Raw genomic sequence first — 18,312 nt, 5'->3', positions numbered from 1 at the left:
GTTCTGATGTACTCACCTGGTCATTTTAGAAGTAAACTAAATGAGGAGGTTCATCTCAATCGGAAACCTTTGAATAGAATTTAGTCTTACAAGAGAAATGTCAAGTAACAGACATAAAGTAAGAAAGTCAAGGATGGTGATGAACAGTACAGACCGCAGATCACAGAAATTGTATGCACAATTACTAAGTACAATAATTATGGACAAGCTCTTGTATTGGCTCATGACTTTAATTCTAGTAGTCAGGAAGCAGAGGTATGTGTATTTCATTGTGCTGCAAGGTTGTCTGGCCTCCAAAACAAATTTCATGACATCCAGATGAGGTAGAGTTAAGGCCTTTATCCACTGCAAAAAAAAAATCATTCAATTAAGAAAGATACAAAGAACTCCATGGTATTTCTGAAGTTCCAACAAAGAATTGTATATTCAATACAGTTCTATATCTATCTTCCAGAAACCTGAAGTGTCCCAGTTTAAACTAATATTAATGAAAGTTTACTAAAAGGGAATGCATGTTCAAACAGGTACAAATGGACAGATGAAAACATTAGTCCTGGAATATTTGTCCATTAATGAGTAACATAAGACGGCTGAAGTGGATCAACAATGAAAAGCACTTGTTGGTCTTGCCAATAACTGGCCTCAATTGCCAGTGCTTACATTCAGGCTCACAACTACCCATTACTCCAAATTCTGAACTTCTGAGGCCATCAGCTGACTATTGTAAGGATCAGGTACACAAAAGCTGCATAGTCACACATAAAGGCAAAATACTACTCATATTCACCCAGTTAAAAACTCAAAACAAGAACAAGAGGCAGGAAGAATGTCACACACCTGCAATATAATGACTCAGAAGTCTCAGGGAGTGTTAATATCATGAATACATGACATCCTTAGACTAAGAATATATTCTCTGGCAAATATTAATACATAAAGGTCGATGTGGATCAACACAAGAGCATATGCTAGGCCATGCTTGCATGGAGACTAAGGCGGTATAAGGGGGATCTTCCCAATATCTTTGTTAATGCAAAACCTATTCTCAGGATCTTCTCTAGTGCTCCAACACTGAACACGTGTGGTTCCTTCCCCTCCATACCATCCAGCATACATGAACACCCTAGCCAAGCAGGTCATTAAAATAGCAACACTCATCCAACACACTTTCTGAAACTTCAGAGTGCTAACAGAACCCCAAGAACAAAACTCCCACATATCAGATCAGCACTTAGTCCTATAATTGCCCCAAACCCAGATGCTTAGACACCAGTTTAGGAATAGATTCAAGAACAGTCAGGGAATATGTCACCACCTGAGCTCAGCTATATTACCACAGCAGGGACTAACTATCTGAAATTTACAAAACTTTTTACAGAAACATAAAGGAATGTATCTTCTCATCATTTCATGAAACATCCTCTATAAATGACCACATACTCAGACACAATGTAAGTCCTAAGAGCAAATTGAAATAACATCCTGTATCCTATCAGACCACCCTGGCTTAAGGCTGGATATATATATAGCATCAGAAAGAACACAAAGTTTACAAACTCATGGAAAGTGAATAAACTTTGACCAAGTGAAAAATAAATGGTTTCAAACAGAAAAAACAATTGAAAAGCATAAAATTCATAGAAAATAAATACATATCACTTGCAAACTCATGGAAAAAATGAGGAATGAAAAGAGATGCTAAGAGGAAACTTCATAGCACAAAGTGCCTACATAAAGATATTAGAGCGGATTCATGCCATCAAGGTAACAGCAGACCTGAACAGTCTAGAACAAAATATGTTAGCACACAAAAGGAGTAGAGATCAAGAAATTATCAAACTGAGAGCAGAAAAAAAATATAAAGAGATGATAAAGAATCCAAAAAATAAAGGTTTGGGTTTTTGAGAAAATCAACAAGATGGAAACACTCTAATCAAACTAACTAAAAGAGAGAGAATATATCAAATCATAAAATCAGTAATTGTATTAAGAATTTTTGTTTCCTTAAAATTCCACTCATGTTATGTCAATGTGTTTTTCTTTTAACCCCAGGCCTGGAGCAAGAGGCTGCTTCAGTTTGTCCACAGCTGTTACTTATGATTGTCTCTAGCAGGCCTGAGGTTTTGCCACCTGGACATAGTTATTTCTGAGTCTTGTGGTAAAGGTACACATGACAGAGCCATGAGAGGGCCAGGGGTCTTTGAAGAAGGAAGAAGCTGCTGCTCTTCCTGATGCTGTTTACCCGCACTGCTGCTCTGTTTGTCACTGCTGGTTTGTTGGACTGCTGGATATCCTGGTGACTAAGAGGTATTGCCCCAAAGAACCTGGCCACCCTAAACCTCACAGAGCAGCTTAAATGGACTTATAAATCATTCCCTTCTAGCTTTTGTTCTCTTTTACCGAGTCAGGGTGTTGGAAAGAATAAAGTTTTGAAGATAGGTAGAGATTAAGAAATGGATAAATAAAAGAAATTTAATAAAACAGTTCCAATTGCTGTTTGAGTAGACTTCTAGAATCCAGATGACAGAGACTGGTAATGCCCCAAAGAAGTCAATTGGCCTAACACATTTTGTGTTCTCTTTCAACAGCTTAAATTGTGGCATTCCTGCTCATTTCATTGCAAAGCAAAATGTTTGCTTCTTACAGAACACAAACAAAAACAAAAAATACTAAACAACCTGTGGCCCATCCCTTCAAGGCATCTGTTCACATGCTTATCCTTCAGGTCACCTATGCCTGTGTCCTTACATCAAAGTACCCGCTACTGTGTGGTTACATCTGAAAGCCAACACCCATTTGTGTTCTCCTAGACATATTTTTTTTTGAGGAAAGACTACTTCAGCCTAGAAAGATGAACTTCTGTTGGTATCTCCATACCTGACATCAAGATATACTAATAGCAATAGTAATAAAAACTACCTGGTGCTGGCATAGAAATAAGCTGAGTGATCAATGGAAACAAATCAAAGACACAGATAAATAAATAAATACAATGGAAAAGATAGCATCCTCAACAAATAGTGTTGCTCCAAATACAAGTTCACATATAGAAAAATGCAAACAGATCCATATTTCTCACCCTGCAGAAAACTCAAATCCAAGTAGATCAAAAACTTAAACATAAAGCCAGATTCCCAAAATGTGCAAGAGGAGAAAGTGGGTAACACTCTTGAACTCATTGGTCCAGGAGAGACAACTTCCTGAACAGAACATCTGCAATGCAGGCGATAAGATCTACAATTAATGAATGGAGCATCTTGAATCTCAAAAGCTTTGTAAAGCAATGGACACTATCAAGACGAGAAGATGGCTATCTACAGGTTGAGAAAAGATCTTCACCACCCTACATCTGAAAAAGGGCTAATATCCAGAATTATGTTAAAGATATCAAGAAATTAAGCACCAACAGACCAAATAATACAATTAGTAATAGGACACAGGGATAGAGAATACTCAACAGTGCATAAATACTTAAAAAAATGCTCAACATCCTCATTCATCAGGGAAATGCAAATCAAAACTGTCTGTGAGACTCCATCTTACACTTGTCAGAATGACTATGGCCAAAACCTGAAGTATCAACATATGCTGGCAAGGAAGTGCAGAAAGGGGAACACTCCTCCATTGCTGGAGGGGGAGCAAATTTATATAACCACTTTGGAAATCAATCTGGCACTTTCTCAGGAAACTGGGAAAAGTCACACCTAAAGACCCAGCTATACAACTCCTGGGCACACACCTGAAAGTTGCTCCACCATCCAACAAGCACATTCCCTCAACCATGCTCATAGCAGCATCATTTCTACTAACCAGAAACTGGAAACAATCTCTATGCCTCTCAACCGAAGAATGGGTAAAGAAACTGATATTTACACAATAGAATACTACCCAGCCATTAAACACAAGGAAATCATGAAATGTTCAGGCAAATAGATGCAACTAGAAAAGATCTTCCTGAGTGACATGACATAGACCTGGAAAGACACACAGAGAAGACAATAGTAAGCCTCAAGAACAACATAAACAGGACAATGAGACTCCCTTTTAGAGGACAGAGCCGCAGAGTCTCCTTCTCACCAGGGAATCCACACTCAGAAAAGCTGACAGGGCAAGGGCCTCTGCCCAGGGCACCACATACATACTGGCTCACAATCCATCCCACTTCTAACACGTGGAACTCTCCTAGCTCAGCAGACAAGCTTTTCTGGGACTGGCATCAATGAACTCCATGGTCTCCATGGCATAGCTTGTGGTCCTGGATATTGATCACTTTAGAAGCACCAGAGAAGAATCTTGGAAAGACTCTACAAGGTACTTTGTACTGGTCCTCCTTCCTGGTTGTGTAGCTTCCCCAAAGTCCATCATCATTTACTTAAACCAAGCATTTGGGTCTCAGGACTCTGGCAGATCCTCTACTGGAGGATTAGAGATAAGGGGACTCAGACAGCAAAAACCATCTCAGCTCTGCCCTAGGGTAGACAGAGCCTCAGCCTAGTAAATTAGTAGTTGAATAAGTGTTTCCACTCTCCCAGGGTACATGTTTATTTTACAAGTCACAGGGTGCTGCATGTACACATTTCATTACCCTCTCACTGTCCAATGCAGCCATCTCTATCTAACAGCTGAGAATTCCTGCATCATCCCTCAGTCAAATGCAAACAGTAACAAAAACTGAAGCCTAAAGGAGCCTTGAAGTTGAAAGAAAAGAGTAGCAAATAAGAGATGAATGAAAAACTAAAAATTAAATGACATGATTCTTCCTAGGTATGGTGGGGAGAAAATTTATTATCCCTAGAAAGGCACACACACCGGCAAGTACTTCTGGGAGAGCCCAAGGAGAACACACCCCTGAGTCATGGGAGGACAGGGAGGAGAGGAGAGGGGCACGCCAAACCATGAGACTATGACAGTTAATAATAGATGAAACAGATTAGGTAACCAAATTGGGTAGATAACAGAAAGAAGTGGATGCTGGGTTAAGGTCCCGAGCCCTGGGCTAGAGGGCAAAGTACGCCAGCCGCAGCCTGTAAACAGGGAGAGACTCAGTGATGCTGGGTAAATCAGGTAGCTAATTCTGCTCTGAGCTGTTAAATAGGCAACTCAGCCATTTGTCACAGGATTTCAGTCTTAACAGTGCCAGGTCGCCACATCCAGTCTTCTCACAGTCCATCCCACTTCTAACACATGGGAATCAGATAGCTCAGCATTGGTAAGGCCAGGACAAAGGACCTCACAAGCAGCTGATGGCTGCCGGTTTCCATCCAGCTCAGGAAGGACCAACCACACCAGCTCCTGCTGCTCAGCCCTCAGCCTCCTACTCCACCACCATGTTGGGGGCTGCCGCCACACACTCACCATGGTGCCGTTTTGGAAGTCACCTGAAACCCCTCACAGGACCCAGCAGCTGAGCTCAGACCACTGGATGCCAAACACTCCTGAGAGCTCAGCTTCCAAATGGAACCTGAAACCTGGCACCCGGAAGAACCCTCCTCTTCTTCTGTGTACAGGATTCATCTGGAAGTCTTGATTGGCCAGTGAGTCTTGAGGGACATGAGCACCTTCCATAGGGTCATGGTGTACTGAAGAGACAAAGCATAGTGCTTCCTGGCCCAGGCGGAATGAATGCATGTTTGCTAATTACGAAGAGTAATGAGGGCCTGGCTTAGGGAGGAAGCTCAGGAGAATCCTATGCTCCAGGAACGGACTTTGGATCCATGATTCGACCTTTGGGTTCATATGTGGAGAATCAGGGTCACACCTTTCCCAAATCGGCAGAGATTTTTTAAGTAGATTTGTTCCTGTTGTCTAATAACCTACCCTTCCATCTTTCAGCTCTTTGTAAGCTGTTCCTCCTCCTGGAATCAATTGGGATAGCTTGAACAGCCCATTATTCAACTTGCAGTGGAGTGAACAATCTGTACACAGGCAGAAGGCTATCACGAATATTAACAATTAAAGAGCGATTTTAGGAAACAAAAGGAGATTGTTGTTCTGTGACTTCACACTGGTTCAGGTTAACTACAGCTACTTTTCACCTGGTAGGTATGAGATAACCTTGGGAGAAAAGCAGGAAACAGATGATACACAATTTGGGGCATGGGTATCTTCCTCATGATAAGGTTAGTTCTTTGTTCTCACTCCTGATTTGGTCCTCTATAGGCCACACAGGACATTTATTGATCATGTACAACTGAGTACCTCACTTCACATTGCTACTGTCAACTCATTTCACAGCAAGAAAGCTTTGTCCCTCTTTCTTGCCCATTCCCTTTTGTGCTGTGACTTTCAAAGCTCCGATACTGGTCAGTTATCTCACTTCGTACACAGTTCCTCCTTCATTTGTAAGGCACCAATAAAAGCCAGAGAGGTTGGAAAAACTACAGTCCCTTATAGGTCCTAAAAGACCACTGAACCCCTTCTTATCTCCACTCTAAAGCTGCCCATCTACCCCAGCCTTTCCTACAGATGAGATTCTCCCTAAGAGAATTTGGCCTTTCTGCTCATAAAACCCTGGTACTAGGCAAGGAGGTTCCTGGTTTTAGCTGGGCTAAGCCCCTGACCTGCAGTCCTATTTGGTTGATGAACCACTAGCCACATGGTCCAGTTCCTTTTCCCCTTTCTCATGCACAGGAATGGCTTCTTCATATTCTCTTCTCTTTGGGAAACATCTAGATTCTCCACTGATATTTGCCCTACTCAAATGTCTCATACCAAGGAACACTAAGAGTGATCAGATAGTAAAAGTGATTCCCTGTATTTCTTTTCTGAAAGTCCTGTCTCTTTCTCTCTTCTTGTTATCCCACTAAATAAAAATACTCTCTGGTTTCTTTTTATACTCTCAAAAGAAATGTGAAAATTAAACTGTAAACCTTAAGGTGACCACATGGTATGAACAATATTAATCATAATTAATTCTCTGTTTATTTTATCTCCTTTTAGATAAGGACAGGAACAGCTCTCATTTTAAATTGGTATGGATTTTTCTAAAAATTCCAAGTTATATTTTACAACATGCTCTACAATATTCTCCAACCCTGGTTCAACATAATTTTTATATGATGCTAAAATTTCAAGGTTATAAAAGTCTATTCAAATTAGCTAATTTAAAATGCATGTCTAACTGCCTGTGACTTTATTTATTCCTAAATTACTAAATAAATGCTATTATTCCTGCCATGAGCTGCCTGTGATCTGGATATACCACTAGGCTTTCTGGCTAATGCATTTAGTAAAGTAAATTCAAGGGTAATTTTAAAATTCCTTTATAATGTTCTACTATAGTGTTATTTATTCTAAATCTCACAACTCGAGAGTTAGTAAGTAAAAGTTTTGGCCAAAATACCTTTAAACTATATGATATAGTTCCAAGCATACTATAAATTAATATCTGTTAATTTTAGAGTCATTTATTTATTCATTTTAAAGGTAGGTCATTATGCTATATCTTCACTATAAAGGTTAAAATATTCTTGGTCTTATTTTCTATATAAAAAAACATTATTAATCTACAGTACAGCCTTAGACATTTTATAAGGTATAGACAATGTTTATGACTTTTAAGGTTCCAACTTAATAGGGACAAAGCCTAAAGCCCTAATATTCAATGGTTAACAAATGCAAGTTAAAGGTCAGTCATCTCATACATGATCAAGTCCTCTAACATGTCCAAAAATATATTTATATTCCTACAGATGCAAAAATGGTGTCACTGCTATCTTTTTTAATATTTTTATTATTACTTACATTTTATTAACTCTGTATTGCAGCTATATCCCGCTCCCCCATTCTCCTCCCTTTCCCTCACTGCTATCTTAATTGAACAGCTAAGGATGGTCCTTGAGTCACCATACAGGAGCAGGTAATAAGAATAAGAGAAGTGTCTTCCTGACAGGCTCATCTATGGCTTAAACTTTGCTCCAGACCTTGGCTGCTGCTCTGAGACTGTTGGCATTCCCACACAGAAAACAAGAGGTCTTCAGTGCCCCATCCAGTGGGGGTATAGCCTAAAGTCAATTTCACCAGGGGACTGCTTGAAATGCAGCCAAAGGGGACACTGGTCCCATGGCTGCCTCAACAAGCCATGACTACCTGCTGGCAGACTGGTTTCTGGAAGACAAAATGCTCCCATGCAGGCTTGTCCTCTATGCCCAGCCACGGTGGTTTAACCAGTATAACAACCACAGATACTTCCAGCCTTTCTGCTCCTTGGCCTGGTTGAGAACAAGTGGCTCCTAGATTCAGCGACCCCCACCACCCTTGCTCAGCCCACAGTAACGCTGCAGGTCTGTTTTGGCCTCAAAGTAGGGTTCCGTGGTCATATTGTCAATTTCTGGGTTGGGAGACTTCAGAGGCCTCCTCTGTTCTCTTTATATGCAGCAGACCAGGCCTTAAGCCTCACTGGTAGAGTTGTAAGTTCTAGTTTGCTATCACATCCAAAAAACAGGCCACGGATGTAACCTTTTGCCATCCCTTTGGCTAAAGAACAATAAATGTTCACAGCAGTCTCATGGTAGGTAACTAGACACAAAGGCCTAAGGAGAAGAAGTTTAAGTTATAAAGGTTCTACAAAAATGTTTGAGGTTCTAAGAAAGGGTTTTAAGGTTGATAAATGCAAACTTAAAAATTGGTTAAACCTCTTTTCCATAAGGTATAATCATAGTAAAAGTTAAGAACAAATGAGCTTTTGTCCCATCTACTTCATGAAAGGCTTCTGCCTTTCCACAGTTCACCTTTGAAAATGTTGATCTTGTTAACACAAAGGTGTATGTCTACCACCTTTTCTACAATGTGTATTTCAATGCATGTTGCAATGGTGATACTGCCATCTCTAAAAGTTTATCTCCTTTATAAAACTTAAAAGTGATACTGTAAGCTGCAAAAAAGCCACCTGAATCCACCTCTCAGATCAATTAGGCTCCAGATAAATACTGCACCTATTGTCTATCTTAAAAGGTGAGATTCCTCCCTCTCCCTTTCCTGGTTTTGGAACTCTTCTTTCTTGGCTACCCAGTTGCTATATCCACACATCCAACACCAGTTGACTGATGCTTTCCTTTTCATGTTCCACATAAATATTTCCCCTTTTTCTGAGAGACTGATGGGTATCTTTCCATTTCCCTGGGAAAAGGAGGTATCCTGCCTTTTGGCCGACCCCCACACAGATGCCTTCCATTGGTTGAATCTTTTTCTTTTTACCAACAAGGTTCTTGGCTTTCCTTTCCTCTCCTGTGTAGGGTGTTTCCTCTGAAAATCTTAGTACTAGTTGAGCCGTGTCTCCCGACAGTATTCCCTGTGGCCACTGTGTTGTAAGCTGTGATTAATATTTACTATTGGTTTATCTTTTATTAAAGCTTGCTGTTAATCCTAAAGAGCTGTATGAACAAATCACCACACAGAGACCTGGTTTATTTATGTAAATTAGAACACAATGTTGGACAATACTTACACTCTCCGAAACCTCCAAACACTCATAGTTTCCTAACATTTAGATTTTACACATTATACTTGCTTTTTGTGAAATCTCAGGTCTGGTTCATTCTCTCCATGCTGTTCCAAGATCTCTCCTCCAGGTCTCTCTGATAGCTCTCCTCAAGCCTTACTCTCCCAGCTCTCTTCCCATCTTCCTGTCCTCTGACCCCTCCCTCTCTTCGTGCTTCCTTTCCCTGCTCAACATTGTGCCTAGTTACTTTATTTTGGATGTTTGCACAAAGTTGAGACAGGTGATGTTTAGAATAAGTATCACAATGCAATGTCTAGATTGAAAGCAGACAGTGGGGGAGAGAAATCAGCATTTGAATGAACAACGGTAAAGTGTATTACATTTCAAAAGAACATTATACCAACATTTCCCACTTTAAGTCTAATAAAAGGCTCCTTTTCTTTCAATACAAGAATAATTTTGAAATTATGAAAACTGTTAGGTAAAATCTACATGTGCAATGTCCAGTGCATGTGTATTTAGCAACTTAGGAGAAAGTATCTGATCATCTTGTCTATCTTGACAAGTTTAAAATTCTATACCTAAATTAACTTTTATCCCTAATGGTATTACCTATAGGAAAGCATTTCTTAACTTCTAAACTACTTAAGCTTAATTGTGGCACTGTAACTCTTTGGTCTTCAACCCCATCAGAGACTTGAGAAGGAATAAAATTAGGTATTAGAGTACATAGCAAGTGCATGTCAGCAACTTTCAAAAATTAAAAATTGACAGATACAGTTTGCGGCCTGAACAGTCATCCATAACTTTCTGTAAGATTGGAGCATCATCTTCAGCTTTCTGGCTCAGAGTATTTGACAGATATATATGTGAAACAGGAACTATTTAGGACTTGCTTACCCTGTCTTGGCAGAGTTCAGCAGTCAACTTGTCCTGCATTACCTTGCCCATTTTTTGGCAGAATTTGTCTGTCGTGAAGCAAGGGTATTTTCTTTACCCGAGTGGCTTGTTTGCCACATTTAAAGCCATCTCCATATGGAGGTTCTTCGATGCTCATTAGATTCTTTCAGGTAGGTGGGGTGCTGCCAGGAGATGACCTGTCTCATTGTCAAAGAATCTTTAAAATAATAAAGACATTTTAAAATGCCATATTCTGTAGGTCTCTGAAGTTTTTGAAGGCTACCTATCTTTATAAAATCGATCTGTCTACAAAATCATATCTATCTGTTAAAGCTCAGATGTATGCTCATGTGATAAATTAGACTAGTGTCTGACATGACTATGAGTTAAATAACTAGCAATTAACTTGCATTCCCCAGTATCCTAACCAGTTTTTCATAGCAGTTTAAAAGTATTGGAAGTTACTTTGAATTTGTATCAATATACTAAAGCTTATACCAATGTATCAAAAATACTTATTTTTGTATCAGTATGCAAATTCCTATACCAGAGTTAAAATTAACCTTGCTTGAGAATAACAAATAAAACCCTAAGTTGAGTAGATTCAATAATCGTCCTTTTGTCTTACTCCTATATGATATTGCTGTATAATATTTTCTTTTTAACCCCCTTTCTCCTTATATAAGAAAGAAAGATAGAAAAAGGAAAAGACAGAAATCCCTGAGTATAACCTTGTTTCACTCTGAATATGACCACTAATAATGATAAACATCTCCCAATTACAATAAAATTTCATAGCCATAGCAAACAACCAAAAACATACCCAACCCCCTTTAAGGAAAGTTGGATGTTGTTCTCATGGATTTCTTCTAGCTGACATTTTGGACATGTAGAAATCCTGTAAGCAGCCCAAGTAAAATTGGGAAAAAATGGTTAATTAAGCAAACAATAACATTTGAGGTCCAGTCTTTGAATGTTGAGAAATTTCAGGCTTAATAAAAGTCCTCTTTGGAACAGTCTAAAATACTGGACCAATTAAGATTAGTAGCTTTCTTCAACTTTCTTTTGGGAGCAGGCTTTGATGAGATACAGCAGTTGAAGCAGTTGAGCCAGGAACAAGCAGAATGCTGGAACATGCAAGATGCTGGAACAGATGTGTCAATGTCTCAGCATGCTGAAGAATGATTCTGTTAGGTTTGATCTAGCATCTCTGGTGTCCAGTTCTTTTATTCTGCAAACATCTAATTTCTCACAAGCATTATAGAGTTCTAAAATTATAAATGTATGAGATGTGTAGGATGCAACTAAACTGTAAGCCAATTCTATCTATGCAAATTAAAAGATTAGCATAATATATTTTAAGGACATTTTAGTCAAGGATTTATTGGCCAAGTATTGTTGAAGTTCTGGGTAGAGACAATTTTTTTTTTAATCTCTCAGTTAGTTTTAGAGTTGTTCCCGTGTAAAGGGATCAGAGTAATATAAATTACCATTATTATTGAACATAGAGTCATTATCCTGTTGAAATCAAAAGAAGGTTGGATAAGTTAAAATAGCTTTTGGGTCTCTTGCGTGCCTGTTGTATTAGACCAAGCTGCTACCTATTTCCCTAGAAAAGCCTCTCATTAGAGACACAAGCTGGTTGTCTTGATCAATAGAAAATGCATGTTTTAAGTAAACTTTATATAAACTCCTTTCTAATTTTGAACATAAGCATACTGTAAGTATCTTGTACCTGTTTAGAGGATTATCCCTAGATTTTTATATATAGCTATGTAAAGCAGTTTTTATATTTAGCTATGTGTCCTATCCTTTTTTATATGGAATGGGTAGTTATGCCTTTATAGTCAAACTTTATATAACCTCCCTCTTACCTTTAGCATTTAAGCATACCCTAGGCTTCTTGTACCTGGGCTTTACATTGATCATGGCTATTTTTTGGCTTGCCCCTTTTTTATACAGAGTGGACAGTTAAGCCTTTAGAGCCACACTTTATATAAACTTTCTTAGCATTAAGCTTATAAACTCTCTTACCCTTAGCGTTTAAGTATATACCAAGCATCTTGTACCTGGGTTTTGACATTGGTTTGTGCTATTCTTTGGCTTGCCCATTTTGATATGGGATGGACAGTTTTGTTTTTTCAACATATGAATATAATTTTTGAGTGTTTCTGACTAAACTAAGATGGCATGTATTTTGCCATGTTTAAGCCTCCTGTGTCTTTTTTACATAGGCATGGCCAGCATTTTCCCCTGTGAAAATGTTTCACATTTAAAAGGATAAGGCAGTTTCTAGAGCAGTGTGACATTATCTCTCTTTACATAAACCTAAAATATATGTGAATCCAACCTTTAGAGCAGTAAGGACATAACATCTATTATTTAGACAAAAAGAATTTATATAGCAACCTTAAAGAAAATTTTGTCATTTTGAATCTTAGAGTATCCCTGCAAGTGGCTAAACAGCTGGAGTTGCCATCTTGGCTTTTATTATGTAAATTAGCTTGATCCAGAACTCAGAGACTTGCTTTTTTTTTTTTTTTTTACTTTGTGTTGGGAGGAAAGACATGTGCCTTCACTAGCCTGTTAAAATACATATATATATATATGTATTTGAACATATCTATCTATCTATCTATCTATCTATCTATCTATCTATCTATCTATCTATATGTATAGATATATATGTTCCTTTGCTATCTTGTGCTCCTCGGCGGGTTTAAGAGTCTTTCTTAAAGAGACAGTAATTGACCTGGGAGTTTTTAGGTTTTAAGTTTGGGTTTCATCACTGGGAGCTTATTACCCCCACAAAGTTATGATAAAGTATGATTTAAAGAATTGGGATACTTAGATTAGTTGGGTGTCATTTCTTGTAAGTTGCTGTTAAAATTTACTATTAATTATCTTTTAGTAATGCTTGCTGTTAATCTTAAACAGCTGTGCAACCAAATCACTACACAGACACAGGGATCTCTTGAGTTAACCTAGAACAGAATGCTGGGCAATAGGTACTCCATCCTAAACCTCCAAGCCCACACAGTTTCCTAACATTTAGATTTCCAAATTTTTCTTGCTTTCAGTGATATCTTTGGTCCAGTCCATCTCTCCACAGTTCCAAGATCTCTCCCCCAGCTCTCTCCTCCCTTCGCTCTCCTCTCACCCTTTCTCCTCCCACTCATTTCCTGTCCTCTAGCTCCTCCCCTCTTTCCTGCCCAATGGCTCCTCCCATTGCTCAACATTGTGTCTAGATGCTTTATTTGGGCCTGTTTACACAAAGTTGAGACAGGATTCTTAGAGTAAGTATCACAATGCAATATCTGAATTGAAACCACAGAGTGGGGAGGGGAGAAGAGAAATCAGCATTTGAATGAACAAGGGTAAGGTGTATACATTTCAAAGGAACATTAAAAGAAAAGAGACCACACTACCACTCCATGTGACTGGGTCTGTGTCCAGCCCTAGGATGATGTATGTGTTAAGGGTATGTAAGTGACCCCAGTCTGTGTGTATATACCACTAAGATGAATGGGGAGGGTTGGTCTATGGGGGATGGGATTCAGCTTCAAATTTGGGAAGTCCTGAGTGTTCATTTCTTCAGGAAGCTGGGATCTAGAAGGGTCAAGATCAGCAACAGTGTATGATCCCCTCAGAAGACTGTAAGTGATGTGTTTGGTGGTGCCCTTGACCAGAAGTCAAGGTGCCAAGGAGCAGGTTGATCTGATGTCTGTGGATTCACTTGGTAATTTTCACACTGACGAGGCAAGGCACTAGTTTCTGGAGAAGGAAAGAGTACAAGGCTCTGTCTTGGTGTCCTTGGAGACAGTTGAAGGTACAGGGTAGACACAGAGGACAGGCGATTAAGTGAGGGGTTTAGGGGGAGAATTACAAGGGGTTTCTTGCCAGACTTTGTGTCTCTGTTACTGAGACTCGTTTGGGCTGGGCCATCCTGGATCCATGATCCAGGTGCTTCCACTGTTTGTGTGGTCTGGGTGACCAGTGAACTGTGGCTTCAGTGTTAGGAACTCATCCCCAGGAACCCCAATACTGCTTTCAGGGGACCAGGAGGGATCCAATATCTGGGTGCTGGAGAGGAAAGTCCCTGGACCTGGTGATCTCCATTCACTGGCATATCTGTCAAGTGCTGGGGGTCCAGGTTTCCTGACTGTCAGACCAGGGAAACAGCTGTAGGGGTACCAGATCTATTGACCCCCAAATGTCCCAAGAATCCTGAAGATGCCTGAAGGGGAGCAGGAGTTATCATATATGTGGCTGCAAGAATGGAGGTTCCCTAGGCCTGGGGGTCCACAGTCACTGGCATAAGCCTAAAGTTTAGGGCCCCCCTGGTTCATTACTCTTAGACCTGGGAGACAGCCATGGAGGGGCTTGGATGCAATTGACCATAACTGTCCCAGGAATACTAAAGCTCCCTTGAGGGGAGCATGGACCATCTGATGTCTGGTTGCTGGAGTGGAGGTTCCTGGACCTGGGGCTCCTCACTGGCTGGATGTGCAGAAAGTGCAGGCACTCCAATGTTTGTGCCTTTCAAACTAAGGAGATGGCCCTGGAGGCCTGGGTCCAAATTGCCTCAACCAAATGCTATGCCCCTCTAATACAGTGCAGTTTGGTCACCACCATCTTCGAATCCCCCCGCACAGACCACACTTAGAACAATTTCAGTAGAAATTGAAGACTGCAAGTCTAGCTCCAAAAGCAGGTGGAGATATACTGAGCAAAAGTACCTTTAAGTTCATCATGTATGATATAAACGGTACATTAACAAGATTCATCAAAGCCACAATTCTCTCACATACCAAGGGGAGAGATCACAAATACAGAAATCAGGGTAATGACACCTAACACCACTTCTTAGATGGACAGCTATGCAGAGGTAGTCTAACCTCGGAATAAGGCTGCCTTTGCCTTTAGGTAGATTGACTCAATAAAGGAAAAGGAGTTCATTGCAGCTACCCAAGTCTGCTTTCTTTCTCAGAATTGTGACATCAATATAGAAAATTCCCTTTCAAATTCCTTTTATTTCATGTGCATTGATGTATTGTGATAGTGATGGACCCTGGAGTTCTAGACAGCTGTAAGATGCCATGTGGTTGTTGGGATAAAACCCAGGTCATCTGGAAGACCAATCACTGCTTCAAACCACTGAGCACTCTGACCCTAAGAAAGCCACTTTGTTAAGCTTTAAATGTCTTTCAGATATACGGATGATTTGTGTTCATGTGTAGATGTACCCTACTTGAAATGGCCAAAGTGGGCACCAGATCCATGGAAACACACTTAGAGGATATTTGCTGGCTAGGAAGTGATATCTGAAATGGAACTTGTCTTCTGTAACAACACCCAGTTCTGATATCTTCCATGCTATCTCCAGCCACCATTTATTTAAAACTTTTCCTACAGATGTTAATTAAAATATATTACACCATTTCCCCTTCCTTCTCTTTTCTCCATGCCTTTCTGAATTCTCTCCTTCCAATGTCTTAAAAAAGAATGTGTGAATAAGTGTGGACCTGCAAATATATATATATATTACTACATTAGTAGTAATATATATATATATATATATATATAACTAATTCTATATATATATATATATTACTAATTCTATTCCTATTGGTTGTGAGGATAAGGTCTAAGGTTTCTGTGCTGAACCCTTTATGTAGGATATATAATTATGGAGTGTATCCCTGCTAATCCCACAACTTGGATGGAGTTCTAGTCTCCAATGTCCACAGGAGTCTAACCCTGAATTGAGGTAAGCTGTCTTGGACAGGAAACATTAGAAAGCACAGGGTGACAAATTCCTTAGATAACACATGGTGCTGGAATGGCCCTGACGTTCTGGAGCTGTGGGGAAGACTATGGACATTGGTCTTAGCCAATCAGTCCCCTTTGTTCTGTGGACCTCCCATTATACCATTGACCTGGGATATTTCCATCGATTACTTTGTCATCTTGAACTTTCTGCATTCTCTTTCTAAACACCATGACTACAGGACTGTGTTACCATGCCTGGCTTGGATGGTTTTAACCTCAGTGATTTGCTAGAATGTTGGGGCAAGTGTAATGTGTTGTTACTCTTAACTATATTGAGAATCTCCTTATGTCTGTGAGGCTACTTTTCACTATCTGTTGAATTAAGAACAGAACTCCAATCTACTTTGATGTGTCATAAAATCGCAATGAAAAAAACAAATAATCGCAAAGAAAAAAACAATAATTTTCTTTATGCTTAAAGGAGAGGATTTTAAGCCAAACAACTGCATCTGAACAATGCTTTTTTCCATTACTGGACTTAGGAACAGAGTCTGTGTGCTGACTACCATGACCATTTGAAGCCAACAATTTACTCTCAATAAGCCCACAGAAAAAACTGAATTATTGAGGTAGACCATGCCCAACTATCCTGCAGGTACTAGGGAGGCAAGGTAAGCAGATCTATTATGTACACTAAGTTCAAGGTCAGCCTAGAATTTATAGTGAGACTATTATTTCAAATAAATAAGAGAGAAAACAATGTTTGAAAATGAAAATACATTTAATTAAGCTATTTGTTTATTACAGTTTATTTTCTTTGTATCAGGGCTGTATCCACTTACAATTTTGACCATTTCCAGCCAGCCTCCCAATCTCCCCCATGAACCTTCCCTAGTCCTCATATAGCGGGCTAGGGAAAAATCAAAAACAATGGTTAAAACACAAATTATTAATAAAAACTGGAAACATATTCACATATTTATTCAGTGTGACAAATTTTGACCAGTGATGATTATATAATGTTATGCTGTTTCTTTCTTCCCACAGGTAATATTTGCTAATTGAAGACATGGTAAATATTTACTTGCAAGCTTATGCAAACAGTTCTCAGAGGGTTCCCAGTTCCCAAGGAATAAGGCCATGGAAGTTACCATGGAGGAATCCTAAATGTGGGCAAAGAGAAGGGTGGAGAGAGAGAGAGAGAGAGAGAGAGAGAGAGAGAGAGAGAGAGAGAGAGAGAACAAACAGAAAACAGAGAAAGAGAAGAAAAGCATATAGAAGAAAATAAAATATCTGGGTACCTCTGGGAGAGGGCAGACCGATTCTACTGGACTGAAAATTTAAGGGTGGAGGTGGGGAACAACAATCTTACCCTTTAGAAGGTAGGGACTGAAGGATCCTGGGAGAACCTGGAAGCCAGAAAACCTTCTGTCAAAAAGGCACCTCAGCAGCTTGTCTTAGGTGTGAAGTACAACATATGGTTAAACGTTCATCCTTTAGATTTAATAGATTTAGAGAGCAGAGATACACAACTAAGTAATCTCTCCAAGCCATACATTAAAATCTTCCTGCCTATAAGTTGATCCCTCATTCTCAGCTTATTTCTCTCCTGCAAGGTATTCAAAGAATGACATAATGCTATTGAGCAGAAAATATCTCATCTAGGGGAATAGGTCTTTTCATCAATGACAGTCCAGACCAGATTAGAAATTCAAAGAGTCCATTGATTTATTAAATGTTCACCTAAGGGAGATATAGGAATGTTCATTCAGAATATCCCTATTCCTGCCATGCAGAGAGGTTGCAGTGATGACAGATGGGGAAAAGAGATTTAAAATCAATTTGAGACCACCAACTGGCAGCCTATATGGTATTCTGACTGACATACATATACATGTATCTGAGAAGACAAGGAAAGAGTGAAAGAACTGGAAAGTTGACCCACCATAGCTGAGTAGATACAGAGACTACAGTAGGAGGCAGCTTGTGCTCAGGTACAGACCTAGAATTAATTGCTCTCTGGGAATTTTATCCTTTCTTTAACATCCAAATCTACTTCCCTTTCTTTAACACCCAAATCTCCTTCTCCATGTCTCTTAGGTCTCTGTAAATGCCTGATTTCTCTAGCCTTCTATGGACATCTGTTTGAATCTCAGGCTCCCCTGACAACAACCTTCACAGCACCTGCAGTCTTCAGCACT

The 18,312-nt window shown here is 39.6% G+C and overlaps 1 long non-coding RNA gene across 1 annotated transcript; it reads right to left on the bottom strand.

Moving 5' to 3' along the window:
* Positions 1 to 17,057: 17,057 nt before the first annotated feature.
* On the bottom strand, positions 17,058 to 17,523 carry LOC132650972 (uncharacterized). The gene is made up of 2 exons (XR_009588963.1): positions 17,484 to 17,523; positions 17,058 to 17,274 (listed from the first exon to the last, which is right to left on the bottom strand). It is a non-coding gene; the product is annotated as an uncharacterized LOC132650972 (long non-coding RNA).
* Positions 17,524 to 18,312: the final 789 nt, after the last annotated feature.

Source organism: Meriones unguiculatus (assembly GCF_030254825.1).
Source record: "Meriones unguiculatus strain TT.TT164.6M chromosome 13 unlocalized genomic scaffold, Bangor_MerUng_6.1 Chr13_unordered_Scaffold_37, whole genome shotgun sequence".
Taxonomy (NCBI): domain Eukaryota; kingdom Metazoa; phylum Chordata; class Mammalia; order Rodentia; family Muridae; genus Meriones; species Meriones unguiculatus.
The sequence above is the reverse complement of the archived record's forward strand: the minus strand, read 5'-3'. Positions and strand labels throughout refer to the sequence as shown.